We start from the raw sequence: 13,043 nt of genomic DNA, 5'->3' as shown, positions 1-13,043 counted from the left end.
GCTGTTGGTGGGACAGGTGGGGCAGCGGGGCAGTTGTGGAAGGGGGGTACGTGTGGGTGTTGCTGTGGGTCGTTGTGGTGGGGCAGTGTGGTTCGGGGTGTCCCATTGCCCCTGTCCGTGCCGCGATGGGGCTGTAGCACCGGGTGGGAGCGAGGTGGCGGGTCCACGGGGGGGCTGTTGGCGGGGTAGGGGGCTGTTGCGGGGGGGGCAACATGCGGGTGTTGCTGTGGGTTGTTGGGTGGGCAGGTGTGCTTTGCGGTGTCCCGGCGCCCCTCTCTGTTCCTCGGTGGGGCTGTAGCACGGGGTGAGATCGAGGTGGCGGTTACGGGAGAGGTGGACTGTTTGCGGGGCAGGGGGGCTGTTGTGGAGAGGGTGTACGTGCGGGTGTTGCTGTGGGTGTTTGTGATGGGTCGGTGTGCTTCGGGGTGTCCCAGTGCCCCCGTGCGTGCCACGGTGGGGCTGTAGCGCGGGGTGGGAGCGAGGTGGCGGGTCCCCGAGACGGGTGTTGGCGGAGCAGGGGGTGCCTACGGCCATACCACCCTGAGAACGCCCGATCTCGTCTGATCTCGGAAGCTAAGCAGGGTCGGGCCCGGTTAGTACTTGGATGGGAGACCGCCTGGGAATACCGGGTGCTGTAGGCTTTTGCCGGTGGCTGGGGGGCCTGGGGGGTGTGGGGGCGGCCCCCGTTTTGGTGTTGGGGTGTTGCGGGTGGGGTGTTGGGGAGGGTGAGGTGTGGGGGGGCTACGTGCGGGTGTTGCGGGTGGGCTATTGCGGGAGGCAGGTGTGCGGGGGGGATGTTTGGGTGTTGCTGTGGGTGATTGGGTGGGGGCTGGTGTGCTTCAGGGTGTCCGCGTGCCTCCCTGTCTGTGCCCCAGTGGGGCTGTAGCACGAGGTGGGAGGAAGGGGGCTGCTGGCAGGGCAGGTGGGGCAGGGGGTCTTTTGTGTGTGGGGGTTATGTGCGGGTGTTGCTGTGGGTCATTTTGTGGGGGCGGGTGTGCTTCAGGGTGACCGCGTGCCTCTCTCCGTGCCGCGGTGGGGCTGTAGCACGGGGTGTGAGCGAGGTGGTGGTTAGGCGAGAGGGCTGTTGGTGGGACAGGTGGGGCAGCGGGGCAGTTGTGGAGGGTGTGTATGTGTGGGTGTTGCTGTGGGTCGTTGTGGTGGGGCAGTGTGGTTCGGGGTGTCCCATTGCCCCTGTCCGTGCCGCGATGGGGCTGTAGCACCGGGTGGGAGCGAGGTGGCGGGTCCACGGGGGGGCTGTTGGCGGGGTAGGGGGCTGTTGCGGGGGGGGCAACATGCGGGTGTTGCTGTGGGTTGTTGGGTGGGCAGGTGTGCTTTGCGGTGTCCCGGCGCCCCTCTCTGTTCCTCGGTGGGGCTGTAGCACGGGGTGAGATCGAGGTGGCGGTTACGGGAGAGGTGGACTGTTTGCGGGGCAGGGGGGCTGTTGTGGAGAGGGTGTACGTGCGGGTGTTGCTGTGGGTGTTTGTGATGGGTCGGTGTGCTTCGGGGTGTCCCAGTGCCCCCGTGCGTGCCGCGGTGGGGCTGTAGCGCGGGGTGGGAGCGAGGTGGCGGGTCCCCGAGACGGGTGTTGGCGGAGCAGGGGGTGCCTACGGCCATACCACCCTGAGAACGCCCGATCTCGTCTGATCTCGGAAGCTAAGCAGGGTCGGGCCCGGTTAGTACTTGGATGGGAGACCGCCTGGGAATACCGGGTGCTGTAGGCTTTTGCCGGTGGCTGGGGGGCCTGGGGGGTGTGGGGGCGGCCCCCGTTTTGGTGTTGGGGTGTTGCGGGTGGGGTGTTGGGGAGGGTGAGGTGTGGGGTGGCTACGTGCGGGTGTTGCGGGTGGGCTGTTGCGGGAGGCAGGTGTGCGGGGGGGATGTTTGGGTGTTGCTGTGGGTGATTGGGTGGGGGCTGGTGTGCTTCAGGGTGTCCCCGTGCCTCCCTGTCTGTGCCCCAGTGGGGCTGTAGCACGAGGTGGGAGGAAGGGGGCTGCTGGCAGGGCAGGTGGGGCAGGGGGTCTTTTGTGGGGGGGGGGCACGTGCAGGTGTTGCTGTGGGTCTTTGTGGTTTGGCGGGTGTGCTTCGCGGTGTCCCAGTGCCCCTGTGCGTGCCCCGGTGGGGCTGTGGTGCGGGATGGCAGCGAGGTGGCGGTTAGGTGAGAGGGCTGCTGGCCGGTCAGGGGGGCTGTTGTGAGTGGGCGTTATGTGCGGGTGTTGCTGTGGGTCATTTTGTGGGGGCGGGTGTGCTTCAGGGTGACCGCATGCCTCTCTCCGTGCCGCGGTGGGGCTGTAGCACGGGGTGTGAGCGAGGTGGCGGTTAGGCGAGAGGGCTGTTGGTGGGACAGGTGGGGCAGCGGGGCAGTTGTGGAAGGGGGGTACGTGTGGGTGTTGCTGTGGGTCATTGTGGTGGGGCAGTGTGCTTCGGGGTGTCCCATTGCCCCTGTCCGTGCCGCGATGGGGCTGTAGCACCGGGTGGGAGCGAGGTGGCGGGTCCACGGGGGGGCTGTTGGCGGGGTAGGGGGCTGTTGCGGGGGGGGCAACATGCGGGTGTTGCTGTGGGTTGTTGGGTGGGCAGGTGTGCTTTGCGGTGTCCCGGCGCCCCTCTCTGTTCCTCGGTGGGGCTGTAGCACGGGGTGAGATCGAGGTGGCGGTTACGGGAGAGGTGGACTGTTTGCGGGGCAGGGGGGCTGTTGTGGAGAGGGTGTACGTGCGGGTGTTGCTGTGGGTGTTTGTGATGGGTCGGTGTGCTTCGGGGTGTCCCAGTGCCCCCGTGCGTGCCGCGGTGGGGCTGTAGCGCGGGGTGGGAGCGAGGTGGCGGGTCCCCGAGACGGGTGTTGGCGGAGCAGGGGGTGCCTACGGCCATACCACCCTGAGAACGCCCGATCTCGTCTGATCTCGGAAGCTAAGCAGGGTCGGGCCCGGTTAGTACTTGGATGGGAGACCGCCTGGGAATACCGGGTGCTGTAGGCTTTTGCCGGTGGCTGGGGGGCCTGGGGGGTGTGGGGGCGGCCCCCGTTTTGGTGTTGGGGTGTTGCGGGTGGGGTGTTGGGGAGGGTGAGGTGTGGGGTGGCTACGTGCGGGTGTTGCGGGTGGGCTGTTGCGGGAGGCAGGTGTGCGGGGGGGATGTTTGGGTGTTGCTGTGGGTGATTGGGTGGGGGCTGGTGTGCTTCAGGGTGTCCGCGTGCCTCCCTGTCTGTGCCCCAGTGGGGCTGTAGCACGAGGTGGGAGGAAGGGGGCTGCTGGCAGGGCAGGTGGGGCAGGGGGTCTTTTGTGTGTGGGGGTTATGTGCGGGTGTTGCTGTGGGTCATTTTGTGGGGGCGGGTGTGCTTCAGGGTGACCGCGTGCCTCTCTCCGTGCCGCGGTGGGGCTGTAGCACGGGGTGTGAGCGAGGTGGTGGTTAGGCGAGAGGGCTGTTGGTGGGACAGGTGGGGCAGCGGGGCAGTTGTGGAGGGTGTGTATGTGTGGGTGTTGCTGTGGGTCGTTGTGGTGGGGCAGTGTGGTTCGGGGTGTCCCATTGCCCCTGTCCGTGCCGCGATGGGGCTGTAGCACCGGGTGGGAGCGAGGTGGCGGGTCCACGGGGGGGCTGTTGGCGGGGTAGGGGGCTGTTGCGGGGGGGGCAACATGCGGGTGTTGCTGTGGGTTGTTGGGTGGGCAGGTGTGCTTTGCGGTGTCCCGGCGCCCCTCTCTGTTCCTCGGTGGGGCTGTAGCACGGGGTGAGATCGAGGTGGCGGTTACGGGAGAGGTGGACTGTTTGCGGGGCAGGGGGGCTGTTGTGGAGAGGGTGTACGTGCGGGTGTTGCTGTGGGTGTTTGTGATGGGTCGGTGTGCTTCGGGGTGTCCCAGTGCCCCCGTGCGTGCCGCGGTGGGGCTGTAGCGCGGGGTGGGAGCGAGGTGGCGGGTCCCCGAGACGGGTGTTGGCGGAGCAGGGGGTGCCTACGGCCATACCACCCTGAGAACACCCGATCTCGTCTGATCTCGGAAGCTAAGCAGGGTCGGGCCCGGTTAGTACTTGGATGGGAGACCGCCTGGGAATACCGGGTGCTGTAGGCTTTTGCCGGTGGCTGGGGGGCCTGGGGGGTGTGGGGGCGGCCCCCGTTTTGGTGTTGGGGTGTTGCGGGTGGGGTGTTGGGGAGGGTGAGGTGTGGGGTGGCTACGTGCGGGTGTTGCGGGTGGGCTGTTGCGGGAGGCAGGTGTGCGGGGGGGATGTTTGGGTGTTGCTGTGGGTGATTGGGTGGGGGCTGGTGTGCTTCAGGGTGTCCCGGCGCCCCTCTCTGTTCCTCAGTGGGGCTGTAGCACGGGGTGAGATCGAGGTGGTGGTTACGGGAGAGGGGGGCTGTTGGCCGGGCAGGGGGGCTGTTGTGGAGGTGGGGTACGTGCGGGTGTTGCTGTGGGTGTTTATGTTGGGTCGGTGTGCTTCGGGGTGTCCCAGTGCCCCCGTGCGTGCCGCGGTGGGGCTGTAGCGCGGGGTGGGAGCGAGGTGGCGGGTCCCCGAGACGGGTGTTGGCGGAGCAGGGGGTGCCTACGGCCATACCACCCTGAGAACGCCCGATCTCGTCTGATCTCGGAAGCTAAGCAGGGTCGGGCCCGGTTAGTACTTGGATGGGAGACCGCCTGGGAATACCGGGTGCTGTAGGCTTTTGCCGGTGGCTGGGGGGCCTGGGGGGTGTGGGGGCGGCCCCCGTTTTGGTGTTGGGGTGTTGCGGGTGGGGTGTTGGGGAGGGTGAGGTGTGGGGGGGCTACGTGCGGGTGTTGCGGGTGGGCTGTTGTGGGAGGCAGGTGTGCGGGGGGGATGTTTGGGTGTTGCTGTGGGTGATTGGGTGGGGGCTGGTGTGCTTCAGGGTGTCCCGGCGCCCCTCTCTGTTCCTCAGTGGGGCTGTAGCACGGGGTGAGATCGAGGTGGCGGTTACGGGAGAGGTGGACTGTTTGCGGGGCAGGGGGGCTGTTGTGGAGAGGGTGTACGTGCGGGTGTTGCTGTGGGTGTTTGTGATGGGTCGGTGTGCTTCGGGGTGTCCCAGTGCCCCCGTGCGTGCCACGGTGGGGCTGTAGCGCGGGGTGGGAGCGAGGTGGCGGGTCCCCGAGACGGGTGTTGGCGGAGCAGGGGGTGCCTACGGCCATACCACCCTGAGAACGCCCGATCTCGTCTGATCTCGGAAGCTAAGCAGGGTCGGGCCCGGTTAGTACTTGGATGGGAGACCGCCTGGGAATACCGGGTGCTGTAGGCTTTTGCCGGTGGCTGGGGGGCCTGGGGGGTGTGGGGGCGGCCCCCGTTTTGGTGTTGGGGTGTTGCGGGTGGGGTGTTGGGGAGGGTGAGGTGTGGGGGGGCTACGTGCGGGTGTTGCGGGTGGGCTATTGCGGGAGGCAGGTGTGCGGGGGGCATGTTTAGGTATTGCTGTGGGTGATTGGGTGGGGGCTGGTGTGCTTCAGGGTGTCCGCGTGCCTCCCTGTCTGTGCCCCAGTGGGGCTGTAGCACGAGGTGGGAGGAAGGGGGCTGCTGGCAGGGCAGGTGGGGCAGGGGGTCTTTTGTGGGGGGGGGGCACGTGCAGGTGTTGCTGTGGGTCTTTGTGGTTTGGCGGGTGTGCTTCGCGGTGTCCCAGTGCCCCTGTGCGTGCCCCGGTGGGGCTGTGGTGCGGGATGGCAGCGAGGTGGCGGTTAGGTGAGAGGGCTGCTGGCCGGTCAGGGGGGCTGTTGTGAGTGGGCGTTATGTGCGGGTGTTGCTGTGGGTCATTTTGTGGGGGCGGGTGTGCTTCAGGGTGACCGCATGCCTCTCTCCGTGCCGCGGTGGGGCTGTAGCACGGGGTGTGAGCGAGGTGGCGGTTAGGCGAGAGGGCTGTTGGTGGGACAGGTGGGGCAGCGGGGCAGTTGTGGAAGGGGGGTACGTGTGGGTGTTGCTGTGGGTCATTGTGGTGGGGCAGTGTGCTTCGGGGTGTCCCAGTGCCCCTGTCCGTGCCGCGATGGGGCTGTAGCACCGGGTGGGAGCGAGGTGGCGGGTCCACGGGGGGGCTGTTGACGGGGTAGGGGGCTGTTGCGGGGGGGGCAACATGCGGGTGTTGCTGTGGGTTGTTGGGTGGGCAGGTGTGCTTTGCGGTGTCCCGGCGCCCCTCTCTGTTCCTCGGTGGGGCTGTAGCACGGGGTGAGATCGAGGTGGCGGTTACGGGAGAGGTGGACTGTTTGCGGGGCAGGGGGGCTGTTGTGGAGAGGGTGTACGTGCGGGTGTTGCTGTGGGTGTTTGTGATGGGTCGGTGTGCTTCGGGGTGTCCCAGTGCCCCCGTGCGTGCCGCGGTGGGGCTGTAGCGCGGGGTGGGAGCGAGGTGGCGGGTCCCCGAGACGGGTGTTGGCGGAGCAGGGGGTGCCTACGGCCATACCACCCTGAGAACGCCCGATCTCGTCTGATCTCGGAAGCTAAGCAGGGTCGGGCCCGGTTAGTACTTGGATGGGAGACCGCCTGGGAATACCGGGTGCTGTAGGCTTTTGCCGGTGGCTGGGGGCCCTGGGGGGTGTGGGGGCGGCCCCCGTTTTGGTGTTGGGGTGTTGCGGGTGGGGTGTTGGGGAGGGTGAGGTGTGGGGGGGCTACGTGCGGGTGTTGCGGGTGGGCTATTGCGGGAGGCAGGTGTGCGGGGGGCATGTTTAGGTATTGCTGTGGGTGATTGGGTGGGGGCTGGTGTGCTTCAGGGTGTCCGCGTGCCTCCCTGTCTGTGCCCCAGTGGGGCTGTAGCACGAGGTGGGAGGAAGGGGGCTGCTGGCAGGGCAGGTGGGGCAGGGGGTCTTTTGTGGGGGGGGGGCACGTGCAGGTGTTGCTGTGGGTCTTTGTGGTTTGGCGGGTGTGCTTCGCGGTGTCCCAGTGCCCCTGTGCGTGCCCCGGTGGGGCTGTGGTGCGGGATGGCAGCGAGGTGGCGGTTAGGTGAGAGGGCTGCTGGCCGGTCAGGGGGGCTGTTGTGAGTGGGCGTTATGTGCGGGTGTTGCTGTGGGTCATTTTGTGGGGGCGGGTGTGCTTCAGGGTGACCGCATGCCTCTCTCCGTGCCGCGGTGGGGCTGTAGCACGGGGTGTGAGCAAGGTGGCGGTTAGGCGAGAGGGCTGTTGGTGGGACAGGTGGGGCAGCGGGGCAGTTGTGGAAGGGGGGTACGTGTGGGTGTTGCTGTGGGTCGTTGTGGTGGGGCAGTGTGCTTCGGGGTGTCCCAGTGCCCCTGTCCGTGCCGCGATGGGGCTGTAGCACCGGGTGGGAGCGAGGTGGCGGGTCCACGGGGGGGCTGTTGGCGGGGTAGGGGGCTGTTGCGGGGGGGGCAACATGCGGGTGTTGCTGTGGGTTGTTGGGTGGGCAGGTGTGCTTTGCGGTGTCCCGGCGCCCCTCTCTGTTCCTCGGTGGGGCTGTAGCACGGGGTGAGATCGAGGTGGCGGTTACGGGAGAGGTGGACTGTTTGCGGGGCAGGGGGGCTGTTGTGGAGAGGGTGTACGTGCGGGTGTTGCTGTGGGTGTTTGTGATGGGTCGGTGTGCTTCGGGGTGTCCCAGTGCCCCCGTGCGTGCCGCGGTGGGGCTGTAGCGCGGGGTGGGAGCGAGGTGGCGGGTCCCCGAGACGGGTGTTGGCGGAGCAGGGGGTGCCTACGGCCATACCACCCTGAGAACGCCCGATCTCGTCTGATCTCGGAAGCTAAGCAGGGTCGGGCCCGGTTAGTACTTGGATGGGAGACCGCCTGGGAATACCGGGTGCTGTAGGCTTTTGCCGGTGGCTGGGGGGCCTGGGGGGTGTGGGGGCGGCCCCCGTTTTGGTGTTGGGGTGTTGCGGGTGGGGTGTTGGGGAGGGTGAGGTGTGGGGGGGCTACGTGCGGGTGTTGCGGGTGGGCTGTTGCGGGAGGCAGGTGTGCGGGGGGGATGTTTGGGTGTTGCTGTGGGTGATTGGGTGGGGGCTGGTGTGCTTCAGGGTGTCCGCGTGCCTCCCTGTCTGTGCCCCAGTGGGGCTGTAGCACGAGGTGGGAGGAAGGGGGCTGCTGGCAGGGCAGGTGGGGCAGGGGGTCTTTTGTGTGTGGGGGTTATGTGCGGGTGTTGCTGTGGGTCATTTTGTGGGGGCGGGTGTGCTTCAGGGTGACCGCGTGCCTCTCTCCGTGCCGCGGTGGGGCTGTAGCACGGGGTGTGAGCGAGGTGGTGGTTAGGCGAGAGGGCTGTTGGTGGGACAGGTGGGGCAGCGGGGCAGTTGTGGAGGGTGTGTATGTGTGGGTGTTGCTGTGGGTCGTTGTGGTGGGGCAGTGTGGTTCGGGGTGTCCCATTGCCCCTGTCCGTGCCGCGATGGGGCTGTAGCACCGGGTGGGAGCGAGGTGGCGGGTCCACGGGGGGGCTGTTGGCGGGGTAGGGGGCTGTTGCGGGGGGGGCAACATGCGGGTGTTGCTGTGGGTTGTTGGGTGGGCAGGTGTGCTTTGCGGTGTCCCGGCGCCCCTCTCTGTTCCTCGGTGGGGCTGTAGCACGGGGTGAGATCGAGGTGGCGGTTACGGGAGAGGTGGACTGTTTGCGGGGCAGGGGGGCTGTTGTGGAGAGGGTGTACGTGCGGGTGTTGCTGTGGGTGTTTGTGATGGGTCGGTGTGCTTCGGGGTGTCCCAGTGCCCCCGTGCGTGCCGCGGTGGGGCTGTAGCGCGGGGTGGGAGCGAGGTGGCGGGTCCCCGAGACGGGTGTTGGCGGAGCAGGGGGTGCCTACGGCCATACCACCCTGAGAACACCCGATCTCGTCTGATCTCGGAAGCTAAGCAGGGTCGGGCCCGGTTAGTACTTGGATGGGAGACCGCCTGGGAATACCGGGTGCTGTAGGCTTTTGCCGGTGGCTGGGGGGCCTGGGGGGTGTGTGGGCGGCCCCCGTTTTGGTGTTGGGGTGTTGCGGGTGGGGTGTTGGGGAGGGTGAGGTGTGGGGTGGCTACGTGCGGGTGTTGCGGGTGGGCTGTTGCGGGAGGCAGGTGTGCGGGGGGGATGTTTGGGTGTTGCTGTGGGTGATTGGGTGGGGGCTGGTGTGCTTCAGGGTGTCCCGGCGCCCCTCTCTGTTCCTCAGTGGGGCTGTAGCACGGGGTGAGATCGAGGTGGCGGTTACGGGAGAGGGGGGCTGTTGGCCGGGCAGGGGGGCTGTTGTGGAGGTGGGGTACGTGCGGGTGTTGCTGTGGGTGTTTATGTTGGGTCGGTGTGCTTCGGGGTGTCCCAGTGCCCCCGTGCGTGCCGCGGTGGGGCTGTAGCGCGGGGTGGGAGCGAGGTGGCGGGTCCCCGAGACGGGTGTTGGCGGAGCAGGGGGTGCCTACGGCCATACCACCCTGAGAACGCCCGATCTCGTCTGATCTCGGAAGCTAAGCAGGGTCGGGCCCGGTTAGTACTTGGATGGGAGACCGCCTGGGAATACCGGGTGCTGTAGGCTTTTGCCGGTGGCTGGGGGGCCTGGGGGGTGTGGGGGCGGCCCCCGTTTTGGTGTTGGGGTGTTGCGGGTGGGGTGTTGGGGAGGGTGAGGTGTGGGGGGGCTACGTGCGGGTGTTGCGGGTGGGCTGTTGTGGGAGGCAGGTGTGCGGGGGGGATGTTTGGGTGTTGCTGTGGGTGATTGGGTGGGGGCTGGTGTGCTTCAGGGTGTCCCCGTGCCTCCCTGTCTGTGCCCCAGTGGGGCTGTAGCACGAGGTGGGAGGAAGGGGGCTGCTGGCAGGGCAGGTGGGGCAGGGGGTCTTTTGTGGGGGGGGGGCACGTGCAGGTGTTGCTGTGGGTCTTTGTGGTTTGGCGGGTGTGCTTCGGGGTGTCCCAGTGCCCCTGTGCGTGCCCCGGTGGGGCTGTGGTGCGGGATGGCAGCGAGGTGGCGGTTAGGTGAGAGGGCTGCTGGCCGGTCAGGGGGGCTGTTGTGAGTGGGCGTTATGTGCGGGTGTTGCTGTGGGTCATTTTGTGGGGGCGGGTGTGCTTCAGGGTGACCGCATGCCTCTCTCCGTGCCGCGGTGGGGCTGTAGCACGGGGTGTGAGCGAGGTGGCGTTTAGGCGAGAGGGCTGTTGGTGGGACAGGTGGGGCAGCGGGGCAGTTGTGGAAGGGGGGTACGTGTGGGTGTTGCTGTGGGTCGTTGTGGTGGGGCAGTGTGCTTCGGGGTGTCCCAGTGCCCCTGTCCGTGCCGCGATGGGGCTGTAGCACCGGGTGGGAGCGAGGTGGCGGGTCCACGGGGGGGCTGTTGGCGGGGTAGGGGGCTGTTGCGGGGGGGGCAACATGCGGGTGTTGCTGTGGGTTGTTGGGTGGGCAGGTGTGCTTTGCGGTGTCCCGGCGCCCCTCTCTGTTCCTCGGTGGGGCTGTAGCACGGGGTGAGATCGAGGTGGCGGTTACGGGAGAGGTGGACTGTTTGCGGGGCAGGGGGGCTGTTGTGGAGAGGGTGTACGTGCGGGTGTTGCTGTGGGTGTTTGTGATGGGTCGGTGTGCTTCGGGGTGTCCCAGTGCCCCCGTGCGTGCCGCGGTGGGGCTGTAGCGCGGGGTGGGAGCGAGGTGGCGGGTCCCCGAGACGGGTGTTGGCGGAGCAGGGGGTGCCTACGGCCATACCACCCTGAGAACGCCCGATCTCGTCTGATCTCGGAAGCTAAGCAGGGTCGGGCCCGGTTAGTACTTGGATGGGAGACCGCCTGGGAATACCGGGTGCTGTAGGCTTTTGCCGGTGGCTGGGGGGCCTGGGGGGTGTGGGGGCGGCCCCCGTTTTGGTGTTGGGGTGTTGCGGGTGGGGTGTTGGGGAGGGTGAGGTGTGGGGGGGCTACGTGCGGGTGTTGCGGGTGGGCTGTTGTGGGAGGCAGGTGTGCGGGGGGGATGTTTGGGTGTTGCTGTGGGTGATTGGGTGGGGGCTGGTGTGCTTCAGGGTGTCCGCGTGCCTCCCTGTCTGTGCCCCAGTGGGGCTGTAGCACGAGGTGGGAGGAAGGGGGCTGCTGGCAGGGCAGGTGGGGCAGGGGGTCTTTTGTGTGTGGGGGTTATGTGCGGGTGTTGCTGTGGGTCATTTTGTGGGGGCGGGTGTGCTTCAGGGTGACCGCGTGCCTCTCTCCGTGCCGCGGTGGGGCTGTAGCACGGGGTGTGAGCGAGGTGGTGGCTAGGCGAGAGGGCTGTTGGTGGGACAGGTGGGGCAGCGGGGCAGTTGTGGAGGGTGTGTATGTGTGGGTGTTGCTGTGGGTCGTTGTGGTGGGGCAGTGTGGTTCGGGGTGTCCCATTGCCCCTGTCCGTGCCGCGATGGGGCTGTAGCACCGGGTGGGAGCGAGGTGGCGGGTCCACGGGGGGGCTGTTGGCGGGGTAGGGGGCTGTTGCGGGGGGGGCAACATGCGGGTGTTGCTGTGGGTTGTTGGGTGGGCAGGTGTGCTTTGCGGTGTCCCGGCGCCCCTCTCTGTTCCTCGGTGGGGCTGTAGCACGGGGTGAGATCGAGGTGGCGGTTACGGGAGAGGTGGACTGTTTGCGGGGCAGGGGGGCTGTTGTGGAGAGGGTGTACGTGCGGGTGTTGCTGTGGGTGTTTGTGATGGGTCGGTGTGCTTCGGGGTGTCCCAGTGCCCCCGTGCGTGCCGCGGTGGGGCTGTAGCGCGGGGTGGGAGCGAGGTGGCGGGTCCCCGAGACGGGTGTTGGCGGAGCAGGGGGTGCCTACGGCCTTACCACCCTGTAGCACGAGGTGGGAGGAAGGGGGCTGCTGGCAGGGCAGGTGGGGCAGGGGGGCTGTTGCGGAGGGTGTGTACGTGTGGGTGTTGCTGTGGGTCGTTGTGGTGGGGCAGTGTGCTTCGGGGTGTCCCAGTGCCCCTGTCCGTGCCGCGATGGGGCTGTAGCACCGGGTGGGAGCGAGGTGGCGGGTCCACGGGGGGGCTGTTGGCCGGGTAGGGGGCTGTTGCGGGGGGAGCAACATGCGGGTGTTGCTGTGGGTTGTTGGGTGGGCAGGTGTGCTTTGCGGTGTCCCGGCGCCCCTCTCTGTTCCTCGGTGGGGCTGTAGCACGGGTTGAGATCGAGGTTGCGGTTACGGGAGAGGGGGGCTGTTGGCGGGGCAGGGGGGCTGTTGTGGAGGAGGGGTATGTGCGGGTGTTGCTGTGGGTATTTGTGATGGGGTGGTGTGCTTCGGGGTGTCCCAGTCCCCCCTCTCTGTGCCCCGTTGGGGCTGTAGCACGAGGTGGGAGGAAGAGGGCTGCTGGCAGGGCATGTGGGCAGGGGGGCTTTTGTGTGTGGGGGGGCATGTGCGGGTGTTGCTGTGGGTCGTTGTGGTGGGGTGGGTGTGCTTCGGGGTGTCCCAGTGCCCGTGTCCGTGCTGCGATAGGGCTTTAGCACCGGGTGGTAGCGAGGTGTCGGGTCCACGGTGGGGCTGTTGGTGGGGCAGGGGGAGTGTTGTGGAGGGGGCGGGGTGTGCGGGTGTTGCTGTGGGTGTTTGTGATGGGGTAGTGTGCTTTGGGGTGTCCCATTGCCCCTGTCCGTGCCGCGATGGGGCTTTAGCGCGGGGTGGGAGCGAGGTGGCGGGTCCCCGAGACTGGTGTTGGCGGGGTAGGGCGCTGTTGCGGGTGGAGCAACATGCGGGTGTTGTTGTGGGTTGTTGGGTGGGCAGGTGTGCTTTGCGGTGTCCCGGCGCCCCTCTCTGTTCCTCGGTGGGGCTGTAGCACGGGGTGAGATCGAGGTGGCGGTTACGGGAGAGGTGGACTGTTTGCGGGGCAGGGGGGCTGTTGTGGAGAGGGTGTACGTGCGGGTGTTGCTGTGGGTGTTTGTGATGGGTCGGTGTGCTTCGGGGTGTCCCAGTGCCCCAGTGCGTGCCGCGGTGGGGCTGTAGCGCGGGGTGGGAGCGAGGTGGCGGGTCCCCGAGACGGGTGTTGGCGGAGCAGGGGGTGCCTACGGCCATACCACCCTGAGAACGCCCGATCTCGTCTGATCTCGGAAGCTAAGCAGGGTCGGGCCCGGTTAGTACTTGGATGGGAGACCGCCTGGGAATACCGGGTGCTGTAGGCTTTTGCCGGTGGCTGGGGGCCCTGGGGGGTGTGGGGGCGGCCTCCGTTTTGGTGTTGGGGTGTTGCGGGTGGGGTGTTGGGGAGGGTGAGGTGTTGGGGGGCTACGTGCGGGTGTTGCGGGTGGGCT

General features: G+C 67.7%; 12 non-coding genes across 12 annotated transcripts; all 12 read left to right on the top strand.

Annotated features, from left to right (window-relative positions):
• The first annotated feature begins 522 nt into the window (after positions 1-522).
• Positions 523-641, top strand: LOC142085923 (5S ribosomal RNA). Its single transcript, XR_012674884.1, has one exon. It is a non-coding gene; the product is annotated as a 5S ribosomal RNA (ribosomal RNA).
• Positions 642-1,602: 961 nt separating this feature from the next.
• LOC142085922 (5S ribosomal RNA) lies at positions 1,603-1,721 on the top strand. The gene has a single exon (XR_012674883.1). It is a non-coding gene; the product is annotated as a 5S ribosomal RNA (ribosomal RNA).
• Positions 1,722-2,847: 1,126 nt separating this feature from the next.
• On the top strand, positions 2,848-2,966 carry LOC142085921 (5S ribosomal RNA). Its single transcript, XR_012674882.1, has one exon. It is a non-coding gene; the product is annotated as a 5S ribosomal RNA (ribosomal RNA).
• A 961-nt stretch (positions 2,967-3,927) lies between these two features.
• LOC142085927 (5S ribosomal RNA) lies at positions 3,928-4,046 on the top strand. The gene has a single exon (XR_012674888.1). It is a non-coding gene; the product is annotated as a 5S ribosomal RNA (ribosomal RNA).
• A 467-nt stretch (positions 4,047-4,513) lies between these two features.
• Positions 4,514-4,632, top strand: LOC142085919 (5S ribosomal RNA). Its single transcript, XR_012674881.1, has one exon. It is a non-coding gene; the product is annotated as a 5S ribosomal RNA (ribosomal RNA).
• Positions 4,633-5,099: 467 nt separating this feature from the next.
• On the top strand, positions 5,100-5,218 carry LOC142085918 (5S ribosomal RNA). The gene has a single exon (XR_012674880.1). It is a non-coding gene; the product is annotated as a 5S ribosomal RNA (ribosomal RNA).
• Positions 5,219-6,344: 1,126 nt separating this feature from the next.
• On the top strand, positions 6,345-6,463 carry LOC142085915 (5S ribosomal RNA). The gene has a single exon (XR_012674877.1). It is a non-coding gene; the product is annotated as a 5S ribosomal RNA (ribosomal RNA).
• A 1,126-nt stretch (positions 6,464-7,589) lies between these two features.
• LOC142085904 (5S ribosomal RNA) lies at positions 7,590-7,708 on the top strand. Its single transcript, XR_012674866.1, has one exon. It is a non-coding gene; the product is annotated as a 5S ribosomal RNA (ribosomal RNA).
• A 961-nt stretch (positions 7,709-8,669) lies between these two features.
• Positions 8,670-8,788, top strand: LOC142085898 (5S ribosomal RNA). The gene has a single exon (XR_012674860.1). It is a non-coding gene; the product is annotated as a 5S ribosomal RNA (ribosomal RNA).
• A 467-nt stretch (positions 8,789-9,255) lies between these two features.
• On the top strand, positions 9,256-9,374 carry LOC142085960 (5S ribosomal RNA). Its single transcript, XR_012674921.1, has one exon. It is a non-coding gene; the product is annotated as a 5S ribosomal RNA (ribosomal RNA).
• Positions 9,375-10,500: 1,126 nt separating this feature from the next.
• On the top strand, positions 10,501-10,619 carry LOC142085949 (5S ribosomal RNA). The gene has a single exon (XR_012674910.1). It is a non-coding gene; the product is annotated as a 5S ribosomal RNA (ribosomal RNA).
• Positions 10,620-12,798: 2,179 nt separating this feature from the next.
• LOC142085938 (5S ribosomal RNA) lies at positions 12,799-12,917 on the top strand. The gene has a single exon (XR_012674899.1). It is a non-coding gene; the product is annotated as a 5S ribosomal RNA (ribosomal RNA).
• The last annotated feature ends 126 nt before the right edge of the window (positions 12,918-13,043 follow it).

Source organism: Calonectris borealis, chromosome 9, assembly GCF_964195595.1.
Source record: "Calonectris borealis chromosome 9, bCalBor7.hap1.2, whole genome shotgun sequence".
Classification (NCBI taxonomy): Eukaryota; Metazoa; Chordata; class Aves; order Procellariiformes; family Procellariidae; genus Calonectris; species Calonectris borealis.
Note: the sequence above shows the minus strand (reverse complement) of the source record. Positions and strands in the feature narration are given on the sequence as shown.